Genomic DNA, 14195 nt, shown 5'->3' with positions numbered 1-14195 from the left:
GTTTAAAAAAATGTTCGTACGTGACGTGACGTGCAGGAGATAATGCACAAGCGCTTACAGGGCGTGCAGTTTTTGAAATATATACACGCAGTACGCTCTGAATAGCCGGTTAATGCTGTTTATGTATTCCTCATGGCCAGGGGTTAGCCAAGGAACGCGCACACGCCCATGGAGTCAAGGCTGTGACCTAAACAACTAGCCAGTAATAAATAAACCTATCAAGATTAGGACGAAATTTGGGGACAATATTGCGTTAAAACAAAACCCATTTATTACAATTACTATTTGAAAGTTACATTGCAATATGGAGTCAGACAAAATCACACCATTCCACTCACTGACGTTGTGTTTCACAATAGTTAGTCCATGTACGGTAGTACATTGTATGCTTGTTTTTCCCAAACTTTGGTAATCTTCGGCAGTTAATTATTACAGAAAGGAACTACAGGGTGAGTAAACCAATGCATCCCAAATGGCAGGACCAATTCTTGAATGAAGTTTTGCCTGCAGGACTTTCAAAATCTAGGATATGAAAGCCAAATTCATAAGCTTTCTTTTTGTACAAGAATCATTCAGGTCACTCATTTACCTTTCAGTTACAGACTTTTAAACATTAACACTGGTTTAAAGGTCTGTCCATGGATCACAAAAAAGTGTTCCTTCAGCAAAAGGAAAACAATTCTCATAGGAATGCATGGGAATTGTTTTTGTTTTGCTGAAAGAACATGATGTACCGGTAAGTTATTGAACACATTTAGTCAAATGAATTATAATATGTAATCGATCTGACCGTAACTACAATGTATATGTAAGGCCAAGACAATTCAATCAATCAAAACAGAAGCCGTTTTGACTTTTCACTAGATGTGTTTAAGTACATACACGTATATTTCAATATCAAAAAATGACCAGGCTATCTAAATCGCCTGATCACTTCCCTGTATTGAAAATAATATTTAAAATAAATGCCATTTTGTTCAATAAGTTACTGTGAACATGTCTGCATGTGTCCATATTTACCCCCCCCCCCACCCCGCCCATCGCTTTAAAGATACTCCAAACAACTCCTATGTTGTAAAAGAAAAATAACCACACCTGCATAGTACATAATTCTAAAAGTATGGACTTTCCCCAAGGCAATATTAGTCTAATAATAGACCCATGGTGAATGCCATGGGTCTATGATATGTGAGCAGATTTGCTGATTAATTAGGCAAGACCCCGCCTCTTGACCTCCTAGATTTTGACCAATCTGCAGGCGCTTCTATATCGGGTCTCCCGTTATTCACCCTTGGCGTGTCATAGGCAATGGATTAAAAAGCCCTGCGTCATGCGCTCGGTATCATGTTACGCGATTATGCGCCCGGCTATTGTTGCATTACAAAACACTGCACTCGAATCGACCAATCAAACGTTGAGTCCTGATTTGGGAATGAAATGATGTCACGATCTAGTAAAGTCGACTCCGATTGGCTGGCGCGCGGCTGGCATGTCTAGACATATCAGACTTTATACAGGAGTCTTGCTCCGTAGATAACGGGTGATACTCAGACTAAGGCAATATGATAATACCTGTTAAATTCTTAAGGGGGGGGGGGGTGAGGGGGGGCCGGGGGGGGGGCAGAGGGGAAGGCGGAGAAGGAAGAGGGGTGGCGGGGGGGGGGGTGCTTTGAGACGGCTGCTGGTGTAAATTTTGTCAGGTTCACTTGCAAATTGATATCTATTTGGGCATATATACATACAGCAATCAAAATCTGAATTGGGTGGCAAGGGAAGGGGCTGGGCCTAGCTGGGTGGGGATGACTGGACATCATTAACTAATGATGCACTTCAATCAGAGGACAATGGATAGGGCTATTATTATTCACTGTAGCTTGCAAACACATGATGTTTGCCGACGTGACAATGATTTTCCGACAAAGCCAAGTTATTGGTAGACCGGATGGTCATACCCCACCCTCAACCCCAAGCAATGCCCCGGGGGTGGGGGAAGGGAGGCTGTGAAAAGGAAGCTGTGTAATTCCTAAAGTGTTCATCTGCAAATTATTTAGTTACATTTGTTTTGTTCCAAATGCAATAAATTCGGTGGCAAAGGGAGAGTGGGCGGGGCCTAGCCGGGTGTGTGTGGGGGCTATACGACTTATTATTCATCCACTATAGTCTAAGGGCCCTGTCACACTTCTGCGTATCCTAATTCCTTATGAGTTGCGCATTAACATTTTTTTCATACGCAGTCGTACGCACAATACGCACCTCATATGCATCTCTATCGTTTTGTGTAAGTTTTATGCACGCAGGCATACGCATGGTACGGCCCAGTACGCCGGATAGTTTTGGGCATGCACAAAACTACGCTGCGTACGCTGTTACGCAGGTCATAAGTTATAAATACGCAGGGTATCGGTCCCCCATCGGTCGAGCACGGTACGAGTATGCTATGTGTTCGTGGGGGATAAGCGGTTCATACGCAGTAATACGCTGACCTCCCGGCACACACCCCGTCAGCATTATGAGCCGCCTATATTGGACGTATACATAGCGTACTTGCAGCGCAGATACAACGCACGCTGAACGAACTCATAGTGAATGCCTACGTATTGTACGAATTGGTACCACTCTTCCTGCGAGCCGGCAGCGCATTGTACTTATTCGTAACTTATGAGAAACGCACAGATAGCGTGCTTGTGCACTGCATATGCAACTCATACGCATCTCATACGCAATGGATGCGCTGAATTTGTTACTTGTACGCTAGATGTGCGGTCGCACATAAGTCAATGTAATCAAAAAAATTCGACGTTTTGAGCATACGGCTGCGTATTGAACAATTTTGATAAGGAACTCATAAGGAATTAGGATACGCAAAAGTGTGACAGGGGCTTCACAATGATACACAGTCTGATTCTGTTTTAACATATTATTATGTTATTACTCAAAACAAAGGGCAAAACTGAAAATACACTTTTTAAGGTTTTTGTGAAAATTACCATTTTTGGAGCACTAATGCACAAAGGATACAATAACCCAAGATTTTCTCACCAGATATGAAAAGACCAATGTCTGAACTAACCATAACCGAAGGGAAATTATTCTTAGTGCCCTGGAAAGTGCTATTTTGGAGGATTAAAAAAAATTTCTTGTAAGGGTAAGGATGATACTTTGTCGTGATATAGTTATTTTTGTGACATAACTTCGTGTTTTGGCTTGATGGCTTTTAAAAATAATGCAAAAAATGAATTTTTGCAGCCTCTAAATATTGATTTAAAAAGTCTATTTTGGTTACTTTAATACTCCCCAAGTCCTTTCATCCCACAAAGTATAAAAAATTAAACTTTTTGACTGTGGACACTTACACGAAATGACTCTTAAAGGGAAGATACAACATCTGCAAACATCAAAACAAATTATCACGAAGTATCTTACTGGACTGTTAGGGAATGACAGTCTAAAGCATCCTGTAAAGTTGTGCTCCTGGTGTGCTGACATTTTCAAGAAAAACTGTATTTTTCCAACGCTGGTCGGCCAACCAGTGTTGGGGAAAACTTTTTTTTCCCTCAAAAAGTGCTCCTAATTTTTCATATTTAGTTCGTATGCATTCTCTTTGCAATTAATTTCACACCTGTGAAGAACTACAAGCCTGCTAGACTGATTCTCTGATCTTACAATTACCTAAAGTTTATAAATTGCTACGTTCATCTTAAGTGGGTCAGGGAACCAGACTTCAAGAATATGATTGGTTTTCTTGGTTTTTCCAGCACCAACCCAAAACGTGGAACAAGTCAGTGTAACAATATTTGCTATAACATACTAATCCTCCAAATCCATTTATTTCTGAAATTTGCAGCAAAAGCAAATGTTGTACATTCCCTTAAAATGTTTATCGTACAGCCTTACTTTACTTAAAACCGACATAACAGGCGAGTATCACTTGCCCCCAAAGCTATTTTACCACCTAAGTCATTATGTAATCATGCATACATCAAAATTGTTTAAAGTTAAAGAAAACTTTTATTTGGAATGCGCTCTCTTGCACACTATAAAGCATCCCCCCTCAAAATCATGATACTTATAAATAATACTTTAAAAAGTATTCATAAATACTTAAGACAGTTTAGGCATTCCTATTGGTCGAGAGCCCGTCACGTGGCCGGTCTTAAACGGATGATAAAGACATGGCTAGCTGGTCTTAAACACTTTTCCAGTGTCACATGAAATTTGCCTTTTAACGTTTCATTGGTTGAATGTTCAAATTCCCCACGTATGCATGCGCAATACTACCTACCAGTGAATCATTATTCATAGTCCGATATTCGTACTACACCAGCCCAGCTGCATTTCGCGTGACATTGCGCAGTACGTACGACCATGGAGGTGGAATGCGCAACACGCACGCAATTGTGGAGGGGCATTCGATATTATAGTCAGAGGGGTGTTTCGTAAAACATGAAGTAAAATTGTTGAACAAAATGGTTGACAAAGCCTAGTTTTTTACTCGTTTTGATTTTTGGACCGAAAAGATTTGGTTTTCTGACCAAAAAGGTATTTATGAATGGGAATAAATATGTGTTCCGTCGGTATTAAACACTCTGTTTAAGACCGGTGGAAGTCTGGATGGGTGAGTCTGGATGGTTTTAAACAGAGTGTTATAATACCTCCAAAACACATATTTATTCCCTTATTTATAAACATTAACACAACTATTAAAAATGATGGTTATTTTGATAAGGAATTCCAAGGTACAAAATTTTGGTCATCAAAAATCAAGCTGTGTAGATTTCATATCAGTCGTATGCAATGTGGGTGTCTCAAGACGGTTGTCTTACTCACAATTTATTAACAATTAATAAACAAGACAGTTTACCCATTGCTATTGGTTGAGAGCTTGTCATGCGGCCATCTTAAACGGCTGATTAAACACTGACTGGCTGGTCTTAAACACCAGTCCTTTTACCCTTTTATTGGTTGAAAGTTCACAATCCTCAGTAAAGGCATACGCAACACTATCAATGAGTCTGTACTTCATAGTGCAAAATTCACACTACACCAGCACAGTTGCATTCTGCGTCACATCGGGCAGTGCCCGCAAGGTCAATCTCCATATTGGAGGTTTCTACAACTACCGGGTACTCGTAAGCCAGAGGGCGTTTTAAAAAACATGAAGTAAACTGTTGAACCAAATCTTTGGAAATTTACAATTTTTGACTTCAGTTAACTGTTTGACCAAAAAGGTATTGATGAATGGGAATAAATATGCGCTTGGCCAGTATTAAACACTATGTTTAAAAGACTGGTTTGGAATCGGACGCCGATAATTACCCTCGCCTTCAGCTCAGGTCATTATCAGCATCCAGACTCCAAACCAGTCTGAAACATATTGTTTAAAACTGGCCAAGCACCTATTTATTCCCTTATGAAAGCACAATACATGTACATGTTTACTCATGTCTATCCTAGTGATACAAAACCATTGCTCTCTTACTCTGCCTCAAAGGGTTATATTCTTGCTGCCCGTACAGACTCCCGCTTTGCTTTTGAGGGGGAACAATAGGGTACCACCAATTACGCAAGTATGTGAATGTGAATCAATACCCTGATTGCAAAACTGTGAAGGAGACATTTCAAATACAAGTTCAGAATTGTGTGCATGTAACTAACGAACCACAATACTTGAATTTCTCATCGGATAAAGCAGCTTGAACTCTTACCTTGCTGGGTAGAACGGATGGCTACATTACACTACATGTATGTACCGGTACATACATGTACGTGTACACTCTACAGGATGCAAACACTCCAGTCCAAGCACAACTCAATGTCTGTGAGCAGACTTCATAAAATAAAGGCATGCAAAGGCTGAATGCGACGTCATCAATCTGATGAAACCCTCGCATGCAAGATCTTATATATGACGGCTTTGGTATCGACATTTGCATATAATCTCTTTGCACGTGATCTCCTTGTGCACACACCCACTCAATATCTATCAATGAAACTGACGGATACTTGTTAAATGTTAAACCTGTTGCGTGATACCCAGGGGCCCAGGTCTCTGATTGGACGGTGCATTCCTTCACTCCCTGGATGTTGCATCACTCAACAATTACTTAACTCAATTAAGGATTCCATTCAGCACATAAACAGCACGTCAGCTCATTCCCAGGGATATTGCAAAGTTCACCAGTCACATGACACCAGCAACCCATCAATTTATACGACACGTCAGTTCATTCCCAGGGATATTGCAAAGTTCACCAGTCACATGACACCAGCAACCCATCAATTCAAACGGCACGTACGCTCATTCCCAGGGATATTGCAAAGTTCACCAGTCACATGACACCAGCAACCAATCAGTTTAAACGGCACGTACGTCACTCCCAGGGATGTTGGATTGTTCTGCACTTAGGTGACACCAAGAACACTCTCGGTGGACGACGCATAAGCTTAATTCCCAGGGACTGTGTCATGTGACGTGGTTCTATAGGCAGATCACATGGCAAGTTGTATCCCAACCAGAATGCAAGTAAGCTTAAAAAGCAGGGACCATGTAAAGCCATCCAAAAGGATAGTGATAGGATAACATTACAGGATTGTACGACAGTATTACACTTGTTAGTTTCATTCGAAAGAGGGTTTTATCTCCGTGGGTCTATTTTGATACCATTAAGTCACTTTGCTGCTTTAATATTGTAACAATGAACATGAACAAAGTAACACAACTTTCATTGAATGGGAGGATTACAGTACCACCAGTGTGATGAATGATATCTTTCGTGGGTTGTGTGGTTCTAAGAAGAACCAGTTGGTTAAACTCGACATTTCGAACAGTGTGCTCTGTTCGTCAGCAGTCTCCTGATGACAAACAGAGCATGCTGTTCAGAATGGCGAGTTAGGCCGAAACAAACTGGTTCTTCTCAGAAATACACAACTCACTAAGAGATATCATTCACATGGTGTTACTGCTGACCTCCCATACATTGGTCATGTCCACCATGCTAACCCTTAAAGTCTCATTTAACATTTAACTTTGTTATAAATGATGAAACATAACTGACATAACTGACATATCTCAGGTTAATTGAACTTGACAAAGTCCCAACGCCACATAGGGAAAAAGAAGTCAAAACAACAATTAGAATATAGCCTCAGATATCATCACATAGTAATTCAGAACATTTTGAAAATTGTAAAAAAACCAATGTCAAACCAACAGCACTCTTCATTTAAATAATAGACAACAGGTGACCGAGTATTTGGAGGTGAACGTATCCAAGATCCAAGACCCCATAGCGTGCCTTCTACTCCTGAACCAGTCCAATGGATATACCAATACCTGTCCCAGGTACAAGTTAGGCCTTAAAAAAAAAAGGATATTTTTTTTTTTTGGAGGAAAGAAATATAATTAAAATCTATAGAAATGAATTTTAAATACGTTTTGAAACCGTTTCTGACCGTTTCTCCTCAATTGTATGACGATGGTGCGCGTGGAACTTTGGAGTGCACAATGTTTTGCACCTTCCTCTCCATGACACAACGAACATGCAGAAGATCGCGCAGGCCTACAGATGCACATGTACATACAGTACAGTACACGTGTAGCCTCGTCCTAGACTGTTGCACGGCGCGAACTGCTACATACACTATTGAAAATACTTCGCTATTTAATTTCATGTTTAAAAAAATAGTTCATTATAATATAAATTATTTTAATTAATTTTCCACTATTTTACACAATAACAATTGATATATATTTATTCTAAAAATGGTAAGCTATTCTGTAACCCCGGCGGCCGACGTGACCCGGCCGGCCCTCGGCCCGTGGTTACGCGCGTACGCCGTCGCAAATTATGGGGATCTTCGGTCATTTTCAACCGTTTAATGCGGCAAATTTGAGTCTAGAGCTGGGGGTAATCGCCCAGAGCTGTGCCGATGGTGTAAAAGCGGGTTACACCGTGCTAAAAATACAAACTTCACAGGAAGAATCGGGTCCATATAAAGATGTCGATGCAGATGAAACGGCTAACATTTTGTCTGATTTTGGATTCCGCTTTTTGATATGTACCTTTGGATCATCTGTTGATGATGAGCCTTGTTTTCTTTTGTTATCGTGTTCTACTACCGGCTTAATGTCATTTTCGTTGCTGGGATTAAAAAAAAAAAAAAAAAAAAAACACCTACCTACCCTATTTTTTCTGGCCTGTTACGCCAACATAACTTCTTTTTTTTTTAGGCCTTACTGCTTCAAGACTAAACTTGTCCAGTTGGTTGGACCTGCAAGTCTCATTGAGGACATTATACGTTCAATGCAAGGCCAGAGTATTTGGAGGTGAACGTATCCAAGATCCAAGACCCCATAGCGTGCCAAAAACCACTCAGCAATGACATTTGAACCGTCTGCATCATCAATCATCCTGCGTCTCTTTACAGGCCGCCGTTGTCTGTAGTCTGTAATCTATATGAACTGATATCAGCCCCTAGGAAACCCCAAATAAACACACATTAATAACCAAACAAATCCCTACAATTCATACTTTGAACCAGTGAGACGAAACTAAAATAACGAAACACTTCAAATTATCCATGGACACTCTTAAAAGCAAGCCAACCTATCCAAGATCCAAGACCCCATGCCAAGCAATGAATTTTAACCGTCTGCATATTATCAATCTGTCTAAAAAGGCCGCCATTGTCTGTAGTCTGTAATCTAAAAGAACTAATATTAGCCCCTACTATGACAACCAAATAAACAAAACAAAACACTTCAAATTATCCATGGACACCCTTTAAAAAAGTGCATAAGCATATAGCCGCATGAAGCCTCAACATTACAACTTAAACAGTTTATTTTTGAAATGTTTCCGTAAAGAAATAAGGTGAAGCATTTCCAGGGCAGCCGTGGATAAGTTCCTAATCCATTTACAGTCAAAATACCACTGTGTATAGCATTCATATCACTCACAGCCTATCCACTAACCATACATGTACACATGTATGTGTAATGACACAATACTGGCAACCAAAAGTTGGACATTAGATCTGAAGAAAGATGAAAACTGCATGCTGTTAGTCAGCTCTTAAATTGTTGGGAGAAACATCCCTTTAAGTGCAAAACAACACTGAAAAGATAATAGGCCAAATATTTTTCACTGCAAGGAAGATTATAACAGTTTTGTAAGCAGTCTTTTTTTTTGCGATTGTGTAGTTACACACGTTTTATTGAACTTACCAAACTATTAAGCGACATTTAAAGGCAACAAAGGATTCATGGATAAAGGACAGTTTTATTTTTTGTGGGAAATTTTGGGAATGTCATGAAATGAAATATATGCATTCTAAAATTGCACTTTCCAACGAAAGATACTTTTCAAATTTCAAAATATATTATTGTTAGATTTAAGAGAAGTCAGTTTCAGATAAAGAAGTTGTTTATGATGAAAATAACTCTCTTGATTCTAACAACTTGACCGAAACTAAAGAGGGGGGCGCATCACAATGACCTTGGTCGCAATCTCTGAAGTTTAAAATTACTGATCTCTTAAAGCAATGGCCTGCAGTGGTACTAGGAAGTCATGTGATCTTTTTCTTGGATGCGTAAACACCAAATGAAAGATATAAGTCACCTCAGGAAAGTGCAGTTCCCAGTTTTACCCATGGTAAGGTTGGGATTTCATGAGGCTCAATCAAGTGGCCTGAAGAGGTCGGTTCCCAGTTTTACCATGGTGAGGTTGGAATCGCATGAGGATCAATCAAATAGCATGAAGAGGTCGGTTCCCAGTTTTACCCATGGTGAGGTTGGAATCGCATGAGGATCAATCAAATAGCATGAAGAGGTCGGTTCCCAGTTTCACCACGGTGAGGTTGGAATCGCATGAGGATCAATCAAATAGCATGAAGAGGTCGGTTCCCAGTTTTACCCATGGTGAGGTTGGGATCTCCTGAGGCTCAATCAAGTGGCATGAAGAGGTCGGTTCCCAGTTTTACCATGGTGAGGTTGGAATCTCATGAGGCTAAATCAAGTGGCATGAAGAGGTTGGTTCCCAGTTTTACCCATGGTGAGGTTGGGATCTCCTGAGGCTCAATCAAGTGGCATGAAGAGGTCGGTTCCCAGTTTTACCATGGTGAGGTTGGAATCTCATGAGGCTAAATCAAGTGGCATGAAGAGGTTGGTTCCCAGTTTTACCCATGGTGAGGTTGGAATCGCATGAGGCTCAATCAAGTGGCATGAAGAGGTCGGTTCCCAGTTTTACCCATGGTGAGGTTGTGATTTCATGTGGCTCAAGTGGATCTTTGCATTGGGCAGGCTGGTGTTCCTGACAAGTGTGACATGACCAGGCGCGGATCCAGGATTTCTTTAGACGGGGGGCACACCTTTAGAGCTTATGCTGCGAGGACTAATGTAGCGAGCGCGAAGCCCTTACGGCGTGGGGTCCGGGGCCCGCTTAAGGGCCCCGGGAAATTTTGGATTCTAGATGCTCTGTGGTGCAATCTGAGGCCATTCCTGGCACTTTTCCCCCTGAATTATTTGTGCAAAAGTTGATAAATTTGTAAGGATTTTTTTAAAAATAAACTCTTGTTTTTTACAAATTTTAAGCTACTGTGTACTTCAAAGTTGCAAACCATGTATTTTCGTCTTCATAATTTCTTGCATTGTATTTAGAAAAAAAGGACTTGTATTGACTTAGATTGTAAACTGTTGCAACGGGCGATGCGCTGGGGCATTTGCTCCAAGAACTAGTGCGAACGCGGAGCAGTGTCTTACGGCGTGTGGTTCAGGGCCCACTGAAGGGCAATTTTTGATTCTATAGATGATCTGTGGTGCAAACTGAGGCGATTCCTGGCCCCATTTCAGCAAAATGTTGTGAAGATTATTATGATTTTTTTCATTATCGCTTCGGTTTGCGGTAACACCATGTGTTTTTTTTAATTTGTTGTGCATTGGTTTGAAATTGTACTCTTGTATTTCTTAATACCAGCTACCCAGTTAAGTTTCTCCTGTTCTTCACTTGATAACCAAGTATTTTCGACTGCATAATCAATTTCTTGCATTTTATTTTTAAAAAGGAATTGGATAGGCTTAGTTTGTAAACTGTTTTAAGGATGCGTCGGGAGATCTGCCCCAAGGACTAATGATGCGGAGCGCGAATGTCTTTCGGCGTGCACTGGGGTCTGGGGCCCGCTTAAGGGCCCCGGGATTTTTTTTGATAATTAGATGCTCTGTGGTGCAATCTGAGGTGATATCTGGCCCCTCTTTCCCCGAGTTATTTCAGCAAAATGTTTTAAGGTAAATAAGGATATTTTTCGTTGGTTTAATATATACTCTTGTTTTAAGTTTCTTCTGCCTTTCACTTGATAACCTTTCGTCTGCATAATTGTTTTCGTGCATTTTATTTTTGAAACGGAATTGTACAGACTTATAGTTTGTAAACTTTTGCAAGGATGCTTTCTAAGATGTTTTGTATCAAGTATACATTTCAGTTTATCAATAAGATTTTCTAAGGAAACGGACATGTTTTGGACTCCTTGAAAGCGTGTGGAAGAAATGCTGGCAAATTGTTATACGAAAACACACCCCTTGACCAATAGTGTGGTCCAAAGAGCAGCGTTCAACATGTATGTCGCGCACATCGTGCTAAACACAGCACATCGGCTGTCACACGTGCGTGTTTTTCGTACCGGTGTCACATGAAAATCCAACTCCTATGAAAATCTGACCCCTATTTCCCTACTATTGGTTGAGCCCTCGCACGTGACAGGTCACTCTCCGCGGTCCGGAAACGATCCTAAAAATAGCGTAGTATGGTACTCACGCGTGCGCAGTACTACCAATGAGTCCACATTTCATGGAGTCGGATATTCACGCTACACCGGTACGTACGCTCATATGAATCGCATTTCATAACCGATATATTATGCAGGGTTACGTATGGAGTACGTTCAGTGGGATCACGGTTTACTTCGAAGCTTCTCGAGTTCCCTGTGTCATACGGCCAGTACAAAATGTTTGCAGGCCGCTGATGTTTAATATCTGCAACGGTATTTTCGTTAGAAGGTTGCCCTCTTCCTTCCCTCCATTTCTCTCACCTCCCCCTCTTTTTTCTCCCTGTTTTATTCATTTTATTTTTTTGTGGACTCAATTTGACGGGGGGCACGTGCCCCCGCGGCCCACCCCTGGATCCGCGCCTGGACATGACGACACCACACGGCTTATTTGGTCATTTATTTTTGACCAGCAGACAGAATTACGTGACAAACGTCATGTTTTCTCAATGTCTAACTGGTCATGGCCAGTGAGAAGGTCTTTGAGAATACCATTGCACATGCATTCTGGTATCAGGACTTGTCGCCTAGCTTTTACATGACGATGCATGAGAGTCCGAGTTCTTCCCTGTAGGACCAGTAGGGTCATAGGTCACGAGGGAGATCTGTGATAGAGTCTGGCCAACCAGAGTACATGACTCTTTGTAGCTCTGATAGTACTGGGTCCCTGGCCGTTCCTGCTGGAGCATGTCTTGTCTGGCACATCTTAAGTGGACAAGGTCAATCTGTTGGACAGTTGGGTGCCCCTCCGCGTGTATCTCAGCTACAGTTTCATCAAGTGGTACGTCATTGACCTTGGAGGGGTTTGGCAATCATGCATCATAGCACCAGGTTTATAGACATCATCAAAGTTGTATCCTTCTAAATTGATGAGAAGATGCTGCAAACGGGGTGGTGCGCTGGCTAGGGGTTTGTTATTTCACTGTCGTAATGACATAACAAAAGTTCCACTAGAGTCATTGGCACTTTTATCTTTAGTACATAATCACGAACCAACCACTAGTTAACATTGATCCTTGATCCAACTTGCCCAAGGCTGGCTACAATGTGCAATGTGCATGTGCAACTTCATCTGTTGTACGGTGGCCCTGGAACGACATTTTAATATTGACCATTTTAATATGAACCTTGTAACTTCTTAATATTGATGTTGTACCTTGGCAATATGCACTTTGCACGTAGCTTAATATCGCATTGTGGAAGTTGTTCCTTCTTAATGTGAATGTTCCAACTTGTTAATGTTCACGTTCGATCTTGTCAATGTACACCATTGATCATGCTTGATGTCAACGTTGCACCTTGCTTCTTTGCAATATGAACCATGTATCTTCGCATTGTGAACGTTTGACCTTGCATCTTGTTATTTGAACCGTTCTCCTTTGCAATGTGAATCATGCATTCTAAAAAGTAGGAAGTCCTTGCCAAGCCCTATAGTTAGACAACAAGTTATGATGGAGTTTCAATCTGACGGCTGTTTAATGTCACTTAACCTGGGCGTCTACCTTGTAGTGATTTTTACCATGACTCAAGGCTCTCTGTTTTATTTCACTCATCTTTTATAATTCATGTTCAGGCTAACCATAACCCAAAGTTGGGCATACATGTAAAAACATGCATCCTGAAGCAAATTTGTCATTGTTTCAAATAACCTGATCTAATCATTTCAACCGTTTACTATACACAAATTTATACCGGTTCGCTTTCTGAATGTAATGATTTCTTTCTTCCTGTACTTTCATCTTTGCCATATCCCAATAATTTTTGACTTGCCAACAGGGCTCCTTACCAAATAGTATGAGGATCCCCGCTGTTTGGACGAGCATTTGGTTTTCGGGCTACTGCTAAGTCGAACCCTACATACCTCCCCCCCCCCCCCCCCCCCCCCCCCGGATATCCGCGCCTGACCGCAACATGAAGAATATTCACAATTGGCTGACGACCAGTCATGTATGCATGAACTCCAAGCCAACAACTTCGTATAGGGTGCCCCGGCAACACGTGATTCGTGCTCAACGTAACGGTGCGGTCGTGATGCGGCGCTCTCTCGCGGTGGCGGGTTATATTGCTGCAGCGGGTAATCGCGCAATCAGCCATAAAAACGTCTAGCCCTTACAAGGCTCGAGTACAAGCTCGAGTATGTTGCGGGTGTATGCACTGAATAAAAACTTAAATAATTGACCGAAGCCACCTGTGCCCCGCGCGCTTTTACAATGATTGACGGAAATGGGACCGTTGTTTAAATCCCCGATATTTCCCCGAAGTAATAAATATCAATGTATGCCCTTACTCTTGTTGTCATGCTTTATAAGACGTGGCTATTATTTTGTAACGGTACCACCGCATATAAATGATGTTCCTTTTAATTACATCTTTAGATC

This window comes from Patiria miniata, unplaced genomic scaffold (genome assembly GCF_015706575.1).
Source record: "Patiria miniata isolate m_02_andy unplaced genomic scaffold, ASM1570657v1 HiC_scaffold_25, whole genome shotgun sequence".
Classification (NCBI taxonomy): Eukaryota; Metazoa; Echinodermata; class Asteroidea; order Valvatida; family Asterinidae; genus Patiria; species Patiria miniata.
The sequence above is the reverse complement of the archived record's forward strand: the minus strand, read 5'-3'. Positions refer to the sequence as shown.